Here is a 12,094-nt window from a genome sequence, read left to right on the forward strand (position 1 = left end):
GCCAATACAAATTGTCTTCTACAACATATTACAATTGTGGACATGGAAAATGCCTTCAAGGGGAGTAGGTTGTGAGTTCCCAGCTCTTTGTAACAAAAGGTTATATGTCCTTATTGTGGTTATTCTGGGCAAGTCGAAGCATCTTCCAGTGTGAAAGTATCGAACATGGTTATCTGGTTGGGCCCCAATCAAGCTGCTAAGTCTACAGGAGTACATTAGTGTGGTAGTAACAATCCTTGTAATATATCGACAACTTATGCAGTACGGAATGAGAGGTTAGAAGGAACCTTAGATGGGATGACGAGAGAGGGATGATGGAAAACCATTTTTTTTTATCTTTTTAAAAAATCCTTGTGTCATCCCTTGAGGTGAGTCCGCAACGGACCGGTATTTAAGTGGATGGAGTAAGCAGCAACATATGTTTAAATTTACCACCCACGTCCATATATGTTCAAAAGCAGAAGTCTCTCGACAACCACAATGTGGCCATACTTCCGGTTTCGTACATACTGTCCTTGCCCTCCCCAACATGTCCACTGACTGAGTCCAAACATATTGGTCGCTGGACTCAGTCAGTGGACATGTTGGGAAGGGCAAAGACAGTATGTACAAAACCGGAAATACGGCCACATTGTGGTTGGCGAGAGACTTCCAGTTTTGACCATACATGGACGTGGGTGGTAATTTTAAACATATGTATCAAATTGTTCAATTATTTTGATGTTTCCTTGTAGTATATAAGAGCAAATATGCTCATTTGGAAAATATATGCACTTGAGAAAGACCGAGTTTAAAGGTTGAAACGCGTTGTGCTATTTTATTGATTTTTTTATTCTGTTCTTAAATCAACTTTTGTTTTTTACCAAGTTGTTAAATAAAACCTTTTATCAAGTATACACCCTGGACTCTGGATTTTCCTGCACTTCATCAGTACCGAGTTCCTGAGGGCACATTCATTGCATATCTCACGGATGAGATGAAAAGCACCATAAGTCCCGAGCCAACTTTTAATAGGCTCTGAAAATTGTGAGTTTGAAGAAATATTCTATTTTCAGTACTACCTCACATATACAGTTTACACTGTGTGCTTTTTAATCTATTTAGATATATGTTTTAAAGAACTACCTATGGTTTGGTTACCTGAAAATTCATAAGTGTAAGGTAAATTTAACATTTACTCATGTGTGCGCAAATCACCTTTTTTCCTTTTATTTTATCACATTTGTTATTACACTTGGGTAATTTTAGCTGCACCGGATTGTAAATAAATATTAGCGCCATTGTGTCCTTTATCTTTTAGGATTTTTAGCATGCAAGAACAACCACCAGGTTTTTCTTCAAGCGCCTGTGGCAGCTCTGGTGAAGTCCACGTCTGGACACACTTTTCTGAGCGACTCCATAAGGCTGCCATCAATGTTTCCATAAAATATATCTCCTCTACTTTAGCAACCCATAGCTGGAAGGTAGGTGCACCCGGTTGTTTCCAGAGTATCTGGATCTGGGACTTAGCGGCAGTTAGCATGGGAAAGGTCAGCGGTTTCGGGGTATTTTTTTTGGTGGTATGGTGTAAGAGCATAGGCAGTAGTTGTAGTGGCAGCTCGGAGCCAGTAATCTCCTGTATCTTGGAGTGCACGGTCTCCCAAAAGAGGAATGATTATAGGGCACGATTGCCAAATGTGGATCCCAGTTTCCACCTTGAAGCCACATCATCAACATTCCTCTGGTATCCCTGCATGCATGCAGTCTAGGTCATCAGGTGTCCTACACCAGAACTTGTAACTTAGTTGCTGAAATTTTGAGCTTATCGAGCATTTGTGGGTCGGGGTGCAGATTTTGTCCCATTCTTGTACTGTGAATGTAAGCCCTGCTTCCCTTTTCCATCTATTTGTGAATCCTAGAGACATATTATTGTTACTCAAAAATAGCATGGCATAAAGAACTGAGGTCCCTCAAGAGATGTGTGACCGTGTAGTGTGAAAATTGGGTTAGGGTACTCTGCCTCAAATCCAGGTGTAGTAGGTCTTAATTTGGTGGCAGTGGAATCAGTCTAATGTGGATGGTGGCCGTTCAGGGACTAAATCAGTTATGGGTTTTAGCTGGGTGAGTGATGCATATATAACCCAGTCTGTTGTTTGGAATCTTGCCAGGTCTTTGGTGTTCAGTCCTTCGGCCAAGTCCAGGTTATTCATAATGGGGGTAAGTGGGTCGAGCGAGGTAGTCAACTATAGTGTGTAGGGGAGAGCGCGCCATACCCTAAGATTAGCATCTGTAAAGGGATTGCCAGTGCGCAAGGCACTTAGTAGCGTACCCACCATCCACAGAAAGGCCCTCCGATTGCTGGACCTTCCTTGTCCACCCATTACTTTGTGGATGGACGTGCGTGCCAGTCTACATGTCTGTGTAAGTGTGTAGCTTAATAGTATGGGAGTGCTGTCCCGAAAGAGTGTGTAGTTAGCTCCAATAGGGCCCTCTGGATTTCAGTGGTTCGCTGGTTCCATACAAACTGTTGTATTGCTGCTGCAATAGAACCAAAAAAGTCTCTCGCGATTGTCACCAGTATGGTCTGAAGCAAATATCCGAGTCACGGTAGGACGTTCATTTTGACTGCATTGATGTGGCCAAACTAGGATATAAAATGAGGTGTGCAGCGTTGTAGGTCGGATTGCAACGTGTTGGATATCGGGAGACAATTTAACGGATATAGCGGTGTGAGATCCCTTAAGATATCAAGGTCGCAAAGCTTACTGTCACACCAGGTGAAAGAGCATTGAGAGTGTAGGTGGGCCGAAGACTCAAGGGAAAGTGAGAGATGGAGTGCTTCAGACTGGTCCATATTTAGTTTTAGATTAGAGATTGTGCCAAAAGTCCTGAAGGACTCAAGGAAATTGGGCAACGAAACTGACGGCTGTTCTAGAAAAAAAGAGCATTGTGACGGACCGCCTGGCACCCCGACCGGGTACCTCCGTCAATCGTTGCTTCCTAGTACTGGTGAGTACCATAAGCACTGCACTGGAACACCATAACCACAGTAAACTCCACAAACTGCCGCAGCTTGGTTGGGGTCTCGCCGTCCTCCACCCACCCTGGACCCAAGACCAGGATCCAGCTTCCAGGAGGTAGGCCTCTCTTAGTGCCGAGAGCATAGCAGAAACAGCTCTTACAAGAGCTTAGTGATTAAACTCAGGGGAGTATAGTAATTATAGCAATCCCCAGAGTGTAGTTCTTCAATCCCCCAAACATGAGCCAAGACTTCATGAAGGTGCAAGATGATCTGAGCTTTAATGGTTCAAGTTGGCTTTTATACAATTCTTCAGGCCACAGGAACACTCCCTGGACCTTACAGATTACCAAAGACTCAAGCGGTTCCACCTATTGTTTTGTATGTATGCTATTGATTTTATGGTGGTGTAGGGGATACCACATATTTAGAGCTGCTTACTTTCTATCTTTCCCACAGAGTGTATTATTTTTCTTTTTATCTCCCTGGACCTGATGGGGCACAGGAACACAAAGGACACAAACCAATCAGAACAAACATACAGTCTATGTACAGCACACAATCCCACCCCTCTGCTTGGGAGATAATAGTGCAAAGTCCTGTAAGTAACTCAATTATCTCCAGGCAGAAAAAACACATTTTTACAAAGTTCAGAAAGTACCCCAAAACATAACATACCCCATCCCCGGATAGCCCTGATCTGGGTGAACAACATATCCAAAAATCACCCAGATCACCCAAAAATCACCCAGAGAATTAGGCTGTGCAGCCAGTCTATTTCCAATGATTAAAGTGCACTTCAAATAGTCGAATGGGACCGTTTGTTCACAAAGTCAGTGTTGAAGTGTGTTCGGTAGATTATTTCTACCGAACGGCACTCTGTTCTACCGAACGGCACCCTTTCTACACTTCTGTTTTTAATTACAGGGAGTGCAGAATTATTAGGCAAATTAGTATTTTGACCACATCATCCTCTTTATGCATGTTGTCTTACTCCAAGCTGTATAGGCTCGAAAGCCTACTACCAATTAAGCATATTAGGTGATGTGCATCTCTGTAATGAGAAGGGGTGTGGTCTAATGACATCAACACCCTATATCAGGGGTGCATAATTATTAGGCAACTTCCTTTCCTTTGGCAAAATGGGTCAAAAGAAGGACTTGACAGGCTCAGAAAAGTAAAAAATAGTGAGATATCTTGCAGAGGGATGCAGCACTCTTAAAATTGCAAAGCTTCTGAAGCGTGATCATCGAACAATCAAGCGTTTCATTCAAAATAGTCAACAGGGTCGCAAGAAGCGTGTGGAAAAACCAAGGCGCAAAATAACTGCCCATGAACTGAGAAAAGTCAAGCGTGCAGCTGCCAAGATGCCACTTGCCATCAGTTTGGCCATATTTCAGAGCTGCAACATCACTGGAGTGCCCAAAAGCACAAGGTGTGCAATACTCAGAGACATGGCCAAGGTAAGAAAGGCTGAAAGACGACCACCACTGAACAAGACACACACAAGCTGAAACGTCAAGACTGGGCCAAGAAATATCTCAAGACTGATTTTTGTAAGGTTTTATGGACTGATGAAATGAGAATGAGTCTTGATGGGCCAGATGGATGGGCCCGTGGCTGGATTGGTAAAGGGCAGAGAGCTCCAGTCCGACTCAGACGCCAGCAAGGTGGAGGTGGAGTACTGGTTTGGGCTGGTATCATCAAAGATGAGCTTGTGGGGCCTTTTCGGGTTGAGGATGGAGTCAAGCTCAACTCCCAGTCCTACTGCCAGTTTCTGGAAGACACCTTCTTCAAGCAGTGGTACAGGAAGAAGTCTGCATCCTTCAAGAAAAACATGGTTTTCATGCAGGACAATGCTCCATCACACACGTCCAGGTAGTCCACAGCGTGGCTGGCAAGAAAGGGTATAAAAGAAGAAAATCTAATGACATGGCCTCCTTGTTCACCTGATCTGAACCCCATTGAGAACCTGTGGTCCATCATCAAATGTGAGATTTACAAGGAGGGAAAACAGTACACCTCTCTGAACAGTGTCTGGGAGGCTGTGGTTGCTTCTGCACGCAATGTTGATGGTGAACAGATCAAAACACTGACAGAATCCATGGATGGCAGGCTTTTGAGTGTCCTTGCAAAGAAAGGTGGCTATATTGGTCACTGATTTGTTTTTGTTTTGTTTTTGAATGTCAGAAATGTATATTTGTGAATGTTGAGATGTTATATTGGTTTCACTGGTAAAAATAAATAATTGAAATGGGTATATATTTGTTTTTTGTTAAGTTGCCTAATAATTATGCACAGTAATAGTCACCTGCACACACAGATATCCCCCTAAAATAGCTAAAACTAAAAACAAACTAAAAACTACTTCCAAAAATATTCAGCTTTGATATTAATGAGTTTTTTGGGTTCATTGAGAACATGGTTGTTGTTCAATAATAAAATTAATCCTCAAAAATACAACTTGCCTAATAATTCTGCACTCCCTGTAGACTACAATTCCCCTAAGTTCTTCCGATATATATATATAGGAACATCGACCCCCATGAGGAAGGCTAGATGTCGAAATGTCGGGGGTTACTGTATCTCCTGCTCTGGGTTAGTATGTCTATATTGTTATATGTTTGTGTGTTTCATAACTGAGCACTTATCTTTGTATCTGATATGTATATGGGTCTGTTTTAAAATAATGCGTATATGGTTAAAATACTATAAAAACGGGTGCTACTGTCACCTATGTGGGTCACTCCACCACACATAAATAAGTGAAGATAAAATAACAATAAGAGTGGTGAGGGGGGCCTGCCCGCAGAGCTGAGCAGACGCAGGACAGAGCTGCTCCTGCTCCATGCAGCAAATTTCCTCGGTTAATAGCCACAAAACGACTCTAAAACCTACCAAATGGGCCTCCATCAATGAGCTGATGACAGGGGCTACGCGTTGGCACCAAACATAAGGCAGCAACCACAGAAAACCCGGCAACGCAGTCCGAGGCCTACTAGCATGGCCGGCACGGGGGAGGCGACCGCTCTCCCGTCGCCCTCGACGGTTTACAGAGAGAGAACGGGCCCACGTTCCCCCCCCCTATGGACCGGTGGGGGTTATCCCGGTCCCAGCAACCCACTGCCTGCAACCAAGCGACGGAGGGGTAACCCAACAACGACCAAACTACAGTGCAACCGCGGACAAGATGGCGGACTCCACGTGGGCCTCCACTACACGGGACCCGGTGGAGTCACTTGAAGTCCAACTTGACAAGCTGTTTACAGACTTCTGGAAGAGGCTCGAGAGCAGGCCGCGAACCCGCTACCTGACCTACCTCACCCTCCCCACTGCTCACCAAGCTTGACCAGCCGGAAGGCCCTTAACATACCTCACGACGGCAGAGGAGACGGGTGTGGCCCAAGGCACATCGACCACTCAAGCGAAGGAATAAGAACAGCCTACATGATCCCAAACTCAAGCTTAAGGGAACCACCTACCATCTCCCAAAAGGACTCGGGTCACAACAGGATCACTGGATCGAGGCAATGTGGAGCAGGCACCGGTACAGATCGCTGACAGGAAGAGCGTTTCACCGCCTCGCAGCATGACTCCCACACACAAGACCTGCTTCCTTGCGACTTTCCCCATCGACAACCTCGCCTGCCCTCACTCCCAGCGCACCTGCCCACTGTGCCCAGCCTCCAGGGATGGCGTCGGCTGAACGAGACAGACTATGTCGGGGACTAATCTCGAACCAGACCACCCACAGGAGAAGAGTCCACACAGACGACGAACAGTTTGATACCATTATAAGCCTCTGTTACCTCACCCCTCTCTTTAGTTTTAGAGTTGTTCACAAAAGCAGTTAACTTAACTGGAACCTAAGCGACCAGTACCCCTTAGTACTTAAATCTGCTAGCTAGGCTAGACAATCGGTATGAAGGAACAGTCTGTTTAAGCTACCCTATTATACACCTCAGTAAGATAACATCTCAGCCCCTAGCTAGCCTAGACACCACACCAGCAAAAGCATTTCATCACCCTTATTATACTCAGCCAGCCAAACAGCCTGAATGTGCCATACCTTTCCTCCGCAATGTGACTCTAATGTTAAGTCTGTCACTCTCTGTTTTTCACAGTGTAATGCAGGTTCTTGAGAAAAAGCTTATCGGTTAGCTACTTTCCTAGCTTGAACATATCATGTTCTCAATCGTTTTATACATTTAAAAATATGTGCAGATGTTACTAACGCCATGTTTGTTTCCAGCTGTACTGCTATACTGTTCTTGCACTAGCTATCGTGGCAGCGCAAGCAATTCTGTTACCTTGTACACATCAAAAATAAAGAATTAAAAAAGAAAAAAAAGAGTGGTGAGAGCACACACAGAAATCTAAAATGATAAATTAATTACCCTTATGATCAAATGAATTCCTGTAAAGACAAATCAGGAAACAAACATAGGGTAATAACGTAAAAATAATTATAAAATAGTGAATAAATAGACAAACTCACATATTTCTGAGCCACTTAATAAAAAAGCTGGCTCAGACTAAGAACGTTGAATGGATAAGGAGTGATGTAAGCGTGATACCAATGCTGACAATTAAACTTGTTCCTTCTTTGAAATGCCCAGGATGCAGGTTTTCTTAAAAAGGTTTATTTTAACAAGATAAAGAACAGCAGCAAAAATCAAATATTTTCGGGGGGCGTGGCCTGGACTTCATGGCGGCTGGACGTGCATCGTGGGAGCTCCAAGCTCAATCTGCTAATCGAGCCGAATTAAAAGCACTCCAGCCAGCCAATATCCACAGAAATGCAAGAAACCTAAATAGACTTACCCCAGAAGCCAGCCGAGGTTCCCCCGGGTCTACCGTCAGCGGGTGCACGGAGTGTCCAACAGGAGTGAGGCCTAGAGGTATCGCCGGACGGGTGAGGCGGCCGTAGTGCCCTCCTAAGCGTACAACACAGCCCTGTTCCCCCCCCCCCCCCTGGGGGTGATCCCGGTCCGCTCCGGCTTGTACCTGACACCAAGCGAACTCCATTTAACCGCCCTAGCTGGATGAGGTGCTCTCTCAGCAGCCACACACAAGATGGCAAGATGAAAGATCCCAGCACTCCAAGCCAGAACCTCTGAGCCCGACACAAATCACTCTAAGGAAGCTGGGTGAAATCTTTAACCACTTCTGGGCAGAGCTAGAGGCACGCCAAAAAGCAGCAAAACCTAGCCCACTGGAACAGAGAGCCACAAGAGCATGCCTCCCAAGATCCCCCCCGCAGGGACAGCGGAGCGGGCCCTGCACGAAACGACCAACCACACAAAGCCTCTTGCACCTAACGGAGGCTGCTACCAAGGGCCGTCTTGGAACGCCTCCTGGGTTGAAGACCACCCAGAGCAAAGCTCCAAGGCACCAACCACACCGCCGACGGCTTGGCCACTGCAGGCGGCGGCAGAACACCCAAGCTCCCCACGGGGAAGACCCGGCCTCACCGAGACACTGAGTCAGTGGAACAAAGGTGCAGGCCTTCATAACTACCTGGGGCCAGCAGATGACCGCCAAATACTCGCACCTCGCTGCCACCCTGTGGACTCGCTTGAATGAGGGGGCCACCCTTCCCAGCAGTGGCATCGGCTGAGCATGGACTCCCGACCTCATAGAAACCACACTGCTAGACCAGCCGAGTTGAGCCTAACGTACAAGCACATAACTACCACATGAGCGAATACTGCAATGATCTAGCTAGCATGTAAATTGTTGTAAGGTTATAACTGCACTAATCTAGCTTCATTGAGCACTAATTGTTTTTGTTTGTTCGCAGATAGTAGATAGTATTACTCTTATGACTTAAGGCACTAACTTCTCTATGTCTGTGCATAGCCATGACACTACAGATCAGCATGTTTTTCTATACTCAGCATATAGGTAGGCCTTACAGTAGTAGCCTGTGTCCACAGCTAGCATGTTTACTCCTCACTATTTGTGTTCAAACAAGTGCAGCTTAAAGGGACACTCCAGGCACCCAGACCACTTCTGCTCATTGGAGTGGTCTGGGTGCCAACTCCCACTACTCCTAACTGTGGTGTATCACCAAATTAATATAAATATTACAGAAGGTTCGTCTACATTAAAAGGTATTTATTTAGAAGGCAACAACACAATACTATAAATGTATCACAAACACACAGCCCAGACCCACGGAGCAACAACCCTAGTAATCCCCTTCCCCACACGTTTGATCTCACCCACGGTTAGGACTTCACATCTATTAATGGCTCACTGCTGCAAGTCCAACATCACATCCACCAAGGAAGAAAAGGAAGCAACAGAGTATAACATGGTTCATGGTTCTGTGGGAACACTAGATCTCATCATTAGAAATGTATAGCTATATGGGAGACTGGAAAACTCAGAGAAAGAATCAAAACAAAAGAAAAACAAACAGAAAAGAATCAAAACAAAAGAAAAACAAACATACATACATACAGATGTAGAGAGATACAAAAATTATGAGAGTTATTGATTGCTGGGACCCCCCAATTGATCAATCTTTTCCTCCTCTCTCATCTGTTCCCTCAGTGCTTTCACATCTGCCTCCAATCTTTCAGTCTGTCTCTTTAGGTCCCAGTAGTCTCTATTCCCTTCTTTATTCCTCCAATTATCCCAGTCCCGTCTATTGGTCTGATGCTCATCCCATCTATGGTTCCTTCTCCAATTATTCTTCCAATAACTGTTCCTGTTGTTTCTCCGTTTTTCTCCCCAATTGTGATTTTCCCAGTTAATATCTGTCCTTTTTAGCCTCTCCCAGGTATTTTTATTATTCCAATTATTATTGATTACCTTAGGCCCCTCCCATCTATTTCTCCAATTCTCTCCCATTACATTACTTCCTTTAGCACTGTCCCTATTCCTATGGTCCCTCTGTGGATCTCTCCATCTTTTGTCAAAGTCCTGTTTTGGTCTCCAGTTCTCATTATCCCTCTTGTTCTGGGGTACATCCCACCTCTGGCTTCTCCATTTACCATCTATATCTCTACCAGAGTCAACCTTGAATGTTCTTATGGCTGAAACAGAGAAGACCTGTTCTGAGGAAGGATGCTTGATCCACCAATTGTCAGCTCTTGTTAGTACCATTTCTAAGTCTGCTGGTGTTGGATCAAAAAGCCTGACAAATTCCTGACACTCCCAGGGAAGGGCTTCCATTACTTTAGCAATGTGTTCTGGTGAGCCCAAGACCAGAGGCTGTTGAGGTTGGCGTAGCGTATGCCAGAACAATATCCTTTGAGCTACCTCTCTAGGACCATCTGCTGGCCTCATCGTAATATTCGCAATTTCTTTCTCTATGCTAAGTAGATTGAAATTAGTTGCAGCAATTCTTCCTGCCTGATCAGACATACTGTTTTTAAATCCGAATAGTCTACTAGCCAAAGGCCCCATAGCATATTCTAAAAGTTCTGTCCATTCTTCTAAGTAAAGACCTCCTATTTTAGCTCTATTTGCTCCGCTCATAAACCAATGTGTAAAAGTATTAAAGTCGTTATTTGGCATACTTCCCCACCATTTCTGGAAATTATCTTTATCTGTGATTGACATAGTATTTGTCTGCCTGGAGAAGCTAGTAGGCATTTCTCTTGCATTGAAGTGTTCAGTTATAATTAAAGGGGCTTGTGGGACACAGTTAAGAATTGACACATTTCCCTTGTGTTTTGTACCCAGCACTGGTTCTTTAAAATAAGACTGGCCTGGGCATACTCTAGGAATCTCCTTATCCCATTTATTTGTGTTTCCTTTCATTTTCATTTTATATTCCATGACTAGGTCTTGGAGTTCAGTGATCTTAGCACTATATGCATCTCTCTGTTGTTCTATTTCTCTTAACTCCTTTTCCAACCCCTCAATCATTTTGTTTGTTCTTAGGGCAGCTATTTTAAAACAATCTCTTTCATCACGAGCATCTTCCATTTTATTAGTGGTTACTAAATTAGCTTGCTGCAATTCGAGTACCATGCTTGCCAAACCCCCTATTGCAGCAACAACCGCTTGTGCCACCAAGCTTTTCCTTTTCTTAATATTGCACTTTTTATTAGTAACAATCTGTGTTAAAACATCCATAAAACCTTTATATTTTCCACAATTGGGGCCTGCTGGTTCTGGAAGCTCATATGGTCCATCATGTTTGTCAATGTCATTCTTGAAGTACTCTAATACTTCTGCAGAAAAATACTTAGTACCCAGAAATTACATTTTAAAACCGAGCTCTCCCTGACCAGCAGACTAAGTAAAACAACAACAAGCTTTTAACAATGGGATTAATTTAAAAAAAACTGAAACTGGCTCCAAAGAGATTGAACCATTTGAGAAACTTAATTACATTAACCTATTCAAACAAACTCTTGTCTTTTAAGAAAAAAACTTCACAGTTTCAATACAACAAATGCCCACAGATAGCAAAACACAAAACCACCCTTTTGCCTTTGTTTAAGTGCAGTAGGGGGAGAGGGGGATTGGGGGGGAGAGGGGGGGTGGGGGGAAGCAGGAGGGAGTTACAAATAAACAGAATGATTTAGAGGAAGATATGGGAACTGGAAAATACCTGACTGTAACTTCAGCACAATGATAATTCCCAACCATATAACAATCTAACATAGGCACCTTTACTTCATAATATTTACCTCAAATACAAACTGTTAATTTTCTATTAAACACACTCCAGTGTAAAAATGGAAATGTTAACCTGGCTAAACAATAGCCACCACACTGTATTAGCCCCAATACCTTTATCATGTAAACACAATGCAAATTATATTTACCTTAGTATGCTGAAGGTAATACTTGCTAATTAACTCCCAAACCAGTAAATTAGCCTAAATTAGCATATTAAAATATAATAGCAAGGCCTGGAGGGTAGGCGTTATACCTAAACTAGGATATTCAAGACACACAAAAAAAAGTATAAAGTATGGAAGCCTATAGTGTATTAAAATGCAGGCCTGAAAAAAAATTAAACATTTTTTTTTTTCTAGGCCTGTACTATGATAACTCAACTCAGATATTTGAAACCCACAAAAACAACCTGTATTATACACCTTTGTTTTATGTATCAAAATAAGCTAG

This window comes from Pelobates fuscus, chromosome 4, assembly GCF_036172605.1.
Source record: "Pelobates fuscus isolate aPelFus1 chromosome 4, aPelFus1.pri, whole genome shotgun sequence".
Classification (NCBI taxonomy): Eukaryota; Metazoa; Chordata; class Amphibia; order Anura; family Pelobatidae; genus Pelobates; species Pelobates fuscus.